This window comes from Phallusia mammillata, chromosome 8, assembly GCF_965637545.1.
Source record: "Phallusia mammillata chromosome 8, kaPhaMamm4.hap1.1, whole genome shotgun sequence".
NCBI classification, from domain to species: domain Eukaryota; kingdom Metazoa; phylum Chordata; class Ascidiacea; order Phlebobranchia; family Ascidiidae; genus Phallusia; species Phallusia mammillata.
Window position 1 is genome coordinate 4,822,141 of NC_137259.1, and position 7,414 is coordinate 4,829,554.

A 7,414-nucleotide genomic window follows, 5' to 3' on the forward strand; every position below is an offset into this window, starting at 1 on the left:
CTTCGAGTCTGTTGATTATGTTTGGAGTATTTGGGCAATTAGAAAAGACTAAATTGGATTTTAATTCAGCTATCTTTCAAGTTTAACAACAATCATGGTGTGAAATTTAAATTATCTTTCTCCGAGTGGTAGCGGTCAGGAAATTAAGCCCGAAGTTAAAAGCGAAAATCCAAAATTTAGCCCAATATTCGGTTTAACTAAAGCCAGAATTAGGCCAGTTTAGCAAACTATTATTAGGACATAAATGTGGTCAAATCAAAATTCAGCCCAGGTCCAGCCTGCTTTATATTCACTTAGGTCCAAACTAGAACCCGAATCAAAACGAAACCTAACCGAAAACCCCGCCCGACTTATAACTTGTCAAAAAGTGTTTACAGAACAAAACAAAAAACATCAAAAATAAAACTCTTCTGGTAAACATGGAGATTAGATCCATTTTCTTTAACCACTGGAAAATTATTTCGACTAGATTTACAAACATAGGCAAATTAGATTGGGTCGAAGTTTCAAATTCACTACAAACTGAAACTAAAACACTTTCGTTATGTAAGGAATCGTCCACAGACAATGAAAGGTAAAAAGAAAAATTTTTGCATCAAATTAATTGAAAATTTATCAAATTAATTGGTTGTTGTGATTTTAGTCAAAAATAACATGAGAAAGAGAATAATAGAATGCAAACTTAAACGTCTCTAAGACAAAGTGCGTCTTTGTAAAAGACAAAAATATATGTATTACAGTTTATTTTGTGATGTTGTAAATTTAAAACTTCCCTTAATCCGGATAAAATGTTTGGTCCCAACAGGGACAGATTAATTGAGGTTAACTGTTTAGAGTTTCTTTTTAGTCAACTTGGAAACATTGAAAAGCTGTCATTGATTTTGTTTCTACAAATCGAAATGTCTTTTAAGGAGTCGGACTCATTACTCGACGTCCTAATGTCCTGGGGAGTCAAATTGAATTCTAGTAACACTCTCACTATCTAGTGACATCTCACTATCTTTGAAACAATAAATAAGCACATATATCAGGGTCGCCAACCTTTACCACTCAAAGAGCCATTCGGACCTATTCCACATAGCAAAAAAACGCTGGGGGCCACAAAGACCTTTTCAAATTTGAAATAAAATGCCACCGTAAAAACCTTTTTATGTCTCACGACATTCGACTTTTTGTTGTTAGTTAGTTCCTTATATTGGGTACATTTGGCAAACCAGTTTCGTCAGCATTGACAGCAAATGAAACTTCCTACGTTCCCACGTAGCGTTGAATGCTGTGTTTTCTTCAGACGCGGATTTTTATTTCTGCATTTAACGCGTATTGTTACACAACTAGTAACAAACAGGTATTGTTACGCGCACACACACACTGCAAAACGAAACAGTGACCTTGTGCGTTAACCTGCGCGCCACCAGTTTACCTCTTTACGCTTTATGGTGGAGACGTGGTTGTTACTAACTACTAGAAACTTTCTCCGTTGGTACATTAATTTCATGAAATATGGTCCATTTATACATTAATTTCATTAATTCCGGACTTTTAAGTACATTTTAACATTTCTCACTGACGCAGATTTAAACACTAAATTTCCTGACATGTCAGGGGAAATCCTGACGTATGGCAACCCTATCTCAGATATAATGAGTTCGTTCAAGTTAAGAGAAAGTTACTATATCCTACTCGGTGAATATTATAGCGCAATTATGTTGCTACGATTAATTTCACCGTGCAAAATAAACTCAACTCAACTATAAAAGGTAATTTGCTCTATGATTGACTGCACAAAGTGGTTAGGAAAGGTTTATTATGCATACTAAGTCGTGAACTAAGACGACCAGCGGGGGGCGATAGAGACATAGCAATACGATGTTGGTTTTTCCGTACCGCCTGGGAGATTTGGAAACGTTAGGTTGACGAATAATCTTAAGTATACTGATAAAATGTCACCACTTAGTTGGAATAACACAACATTATACATTATCACAAACACAACTAAACTTGTACCTGCAAAATGTACTCTGGTTGCCAACGCAAAAAAGCCTCCATGCCCTTGTAATTCACCCAGCGAGTTCCAAGTCCTGCAAAGTTGTCAACTGACTTTTCATGCTCAAGTTTGAATAAAACAGACTTGATTCGGGCTTGACTTCATACTCGTTTCGTAATTTCACAATAAATCTAATTTTCCGCCCTAATTCATTGTTTCTGAGTAATCCGCCCTTATATGGGTAATTTATTACTAATGTGGTTAAACCAGGTCTTTAACTGTCCTGATCACGTTTTTAGAGCATTGTTTGTGATATCAGCTGGTCAAACGTGGAACAGTTTACATTTAACGTGGCTACTGTTTTAAAGAGACAAGATTGGTTATTTTTTAATGTTTTGATAAAGTTAATTTGGTCGCTTGTGAAACTGATTTCATTTATTTAATGAGTTTGGTTTCGTATTTTAAAAAGGTTCGGGCCGAAACCGAAACTTCGCCAAAACGTCATTTTTGACCGAAAATTTCACAACTTGCGTGCATCACTAAGTTACAATGCAGTATTCCCCAAGTTGACTGTGAGGAATGAACTTCTCTAAGTGGAAGTTGTTAAGTTGCCTTGCTTCCATGTAATGTGTTACTGGTGACGTTTTGCAAGAGCAGGAAATAACCCGTCATTGAGCTCATGCGGGAAGCCTTGTCACGCATGATGGAATACAATGACGAGTTGCTATCATTTCGTTGTTCCTATTTACACATTTCTGATCAAACTATATCGTTTATAGCAGGGGTGTCCAACCCGTGGCCCGCAGGAAGGTTCTGAGTGGCCCGCGTGGTATTTTTTGAAATGACTCATATTGGCAACTTAATCGCCTACGTAATTTATGGCGAACTTTCATTCCGAAAAATTGGCATTTATCGTTTGCTTTATTTGTTTGTTAATAGAGTAGCAATACACAACTGTTCAAGTTACTTCTATTGCGTCACAATGCACATTGTGAGGCATCACAATTTCTACATTGTTACGTCACAATCTGACTCGTGCTTTCGGAGTCAATCAGTAATGTTTCTTGGTTCATTGAGAATTGAGATACATCTGGTATCAGAGACTCGCGCAAAACGCATTTTGCAGTAAAAACATCATCCGCACTCTGCAGTGATAAATATTATGCCAAACAGGAAACAAAAGCAAGTAACGCTAACAGAACTTTCCAAGAAAGGTTGACATGTGACTTTAAACCCCCTGTAAGATCAGTAATTTTTGACAGCCAGATGGAAAACTCGCTTCGCATTGCTCCATCGTCCATCTCACCGAATATTGCCAAACTTGTTGGAGAAAAACAGTGCCAAACTTCACATTGAAATGTCGACGTGTGGGAAAAACTTTGTTGACTTTACTATATATCTTGGTGTGTTTATTGTTCTTATAACTGTAAACGAGGATAATACACATTTCTAAGATTAGAATTTCGATGTAAGGATTTTAATTAGGAATTATAAAACAGCTATTCTAAGATTACAAATTAGCAGTAAACAGTCAAGTGGCCCGCGCAAACATTCGTAAACCGCATGTGGCCCTTTGGCCAAAGAGGTTGGACACCCCTGGTTTATAGTAACGCACCACGCACAATATAAAGCTTTGATAATTTGGAGCAACCACATCGTAGGATTTTACCACTAAAGTCTAGTTTGATGGCAAAGCAAACAAGTAAAACGACAACTTTTATATTTAATGCAATGCTTCGTTGTAATTGCAAGCGATTCGCTGTAGTTGATATTTTTATCAAATTTTCGGCGTATGACGTACCGGTTCAACATGCGTGCTTGTGTAAACTTCAATACCAGCGGAAGAATGCCTAGCGCTCATGACAAATTATGTTTTTCAATGCTTGCTGAAATGTGTAATTTTGCCTGCGGAAGGATGATACTTACCTAAGAAAGTTTTTTTAATGCCTAGGACAGGGGTTCCCAAACTTTTTGGGTCCGTGGCCCAAATGTCTATTTATAGCAATTCGTGGCCCACCACGTGCTGTAAATTTGGGCACAAACAATTTCTATGTAAAATTTAACTCAAAAACAGAAAACTGGTTTATTGCAATTTATTTTTAATGCGATACATGCTCCTGAAATTTGGCTACAAGATTCGAAATTCTTGGCTTTTTGAAAAGTATGATAGTTCAACAAATGGCTACTTCTCAATTCGCGCTGCTCACATGCTTGACTACTCACCTACAATTGCTATCTCCTACACAGCAGCTAAACCCATTGTTAGGAGACAATGACTTTTATTCCTAAATAATTATTGTTTTGCAAATATTATATTTTCAAATCAAAGCGCAGAATATCTGCTGTTCAAAAAAAACAGTAGAATCTGTTCAAATGGCTCTGTGGCCCATTGAAATTATCTTGGTGGCCTAGTGCTGGGCCATGGACCACACTTTGGGAACCACTGGCCTAGGACGAGCAAATTACTCAGAGAGTGGTATGCTGTGTACGTTTTTTTAAAAAAAGCATCTAAACGTTCGCATGCTTTTTGTTTGATCAAAACAAGTCATTGCGCTTGTTACATGCACGACTTTGCAAGCTTGAAGCGGGTTTCCTAACGATCTTAGTGCAGTTAACCTTGGCGCTTGTTACATGCACGACTTTGCAAGCTTGAAGCGGGTTTCCTAACGAGCTTAGTGCAGTTAACCTTGGCGCTTGTTACATGCACGACTTTGCAAGCTTGAAGCGGGTTTCCTAACGAGTTTGGTACAGTCAACCATGGCGCTTGTTACATGCACGACTTTGCAAGCTTGAGGCGGATTTCCTAACGAGCTTGGTGCAGTCAACCATGGCGCTTGTTACATGCACGACTTTGCAAGCTTGAAGCGGGTTTCCTAACGAGCTTAGTGCAGTCAACCATGGCGCTTGTTACATGCACGACTTTGCAAGCTTAAAGCGGGTTTCCTAACGAGCTTAGTGCAGTTAACCTTGGCGCTTGTTACATGCACGACTTTGCAAGCTTGAAGCGGGTTTCCTAACGAGCTTAGTGCAGTCAACCATGGCGCTTGTTACATGCACGACTTTGCGAGCTTAAAGTTTATACACAAGCTTTTTATATGTCCGAAACTTACAATAATACATGCTAGTTTAAGAGCTAATTTACAAAACATAAAGAACCATTTTGTTGTTTTGTAATTAATACATACGTACATTGTGTAACGCAAATTGGCGTTCGTCATTCGATTTCAGAAAACAAACCGGATGACACCGGTGTGTAAGATTGGAAGATAGAAGGCAGTGCTACGTATAACATGTCGTTTCCGTTTCTGTGCCTATAAATATTCTGAAATTACTGTTAATTCAGATTGCAAGTGGGTTGAGTTAAGTTCGCAGTGTAAAGTAGCTCAAGAGATTTTTACTCTATCTATACGAATTGTGTACAGGTTTATTTATATCAAATTACAGTTTTCGTTTTGTGAAGTTTTGCTTCATATATTTAATTCATTTTGATTCATCGCAACGTGGATAAAATCAGCTATAATCACACGTTTCACTTTGTGTCGGTATTTAAAAAAATAATTTTGGTAAGGGGCCACTTAAGAACCGGTAGGGGCAAAAACTTTGTATGTCGCTGCTTACAGCAGAGTTGTAAGTCGGGCCGGGTTCAGGTCGGTTTCTGACCTAATGTTAGATGGCCCAATTACCTGCTTGTTTTTGTTTCAAAATCACTGATGTGCCATATAACGGCACCCAAAATGCCCCTTGAATGCAAAGTTTGAGCTGCACTGTGTGAAGATCAGTATTTGCTGTTTATGACGTCATAATCTATATTCTGACGCTTGTGGTACCTGTTTATCGCATTGTTTGCACACAATAGGCATACAAACAGTTTAATGTGTAGCGGTCATGATATTATGGTGTGCAATGTTTGCATTAACGTGTGCATTTTCGTGTGCAAGAGCATTTTATACAACAACAGGAAATGTGTTTAACTCTTCATAGTAAATTCTAAGATATAACATTTCCGTTTTTGAATTGATGCGTAAGATATTTTGAGTCATTTTGTTCTTCTAGAACAGCGGTTCCCAAACTGGGGTCCGTACAGCAATTTTAGAGGGTCCGCAAGCAGAATTAGTCTTTAATGCATGGGTGTGCAACATTTTTCGCCGGTGGGCCATATAACCAATTTCGGCAATCAAGCGAGGGCCATACAATTTTATTCATGTGTCCGATAAATTTGAAATTCTTCCAAAGCAACAATAAGTTACATGCTTTCACAACAAAATAATTGTTTTCTAGGCAAAGGGTCTTATAGGGCCGCGACATAACAAAATAATTGCAAAGGTTCCACTCGGCAAAGTTTTTTGAAAAGTTTGGGAACCGCTGTTCTAGAACAAGGGTGGGCAACTCACGGCCCGCGGGCCACATCCGGCCCGCAAGCAACTTTTAAACTGCCCGTGACTCGTATTTTATTTTGATCGGCGGTTAAAGTCCAATTTATACCAAAATGTTGTTGCATTAAACGTTGATAGTTATTAGTTTCTTACTAAGAAGAGGCATTGTTACGCACAAATACGCAATCTTTGTGTGTTTGATTTTGCCTAGCACTGCTATGTTATTGCATGATTATCGTTGCGGCCCGCCGCCGCAATATATCACTACATTTTGGCCCGCGCATGCAAAAAGGTTGCCCACCGATGTCTAGAATGTTCTGCACAAACATAAGGTGTTTGTTCATGATTGCGCATATTTGCTCCTGTTTACACTGTCGTTTCCGGTGAGAAAGCTTAGCAGCTTGGTTAAAGGGTGCTATGACTCTATACATTGCACATTTGCCATAAAATAAATTCTATAACTCAAAGGAATGAAGGTTCACGGCAAAACCAATATTTTGCTCTACTTTATATAGCTTGTTTTCGACTTTGTCGCCAGTCTATTTTTGAGTCTTCTATTAGTCTATTTTTCTTCTATTTTAAGCTCAGATTTTCTCCCTTTGAGGATGTGGAAGCTAATTTAATCGTTCGCCTTTGAAACGTTACTCAAGAATACAAAGAAATAAGAGTGACTCTGCATGGCTGTTAATCAGTCAGCTGTTATTGAAGTGCAAAGTTTAGACTTACCAAACAATTTGTAATGAACATTATAGTTTATACCGGGGCTTCCCAAAACTTCAACAAACTTGAGGGGTCGCAGAGTGCTATACCAATTTTATACAAAGTATTCTAAATCAGGGCTTCGTAAACTTTTTTGATCGCGACCCCTTTTAATCTCTTTAAATTTTCCGCGACCCTTCACGGATAATATGATAAACAATGCAAGCGAAAACTAAAAACAACCTAACTGTACACGGAGTCTACTACTTTACATGTCCAAACACTGATACCTTTTAGGTGCTTTAGCCTTTAGTTTCTGTAACATTGTTTTGCAAATAGGCACTACTTATAACCTTGG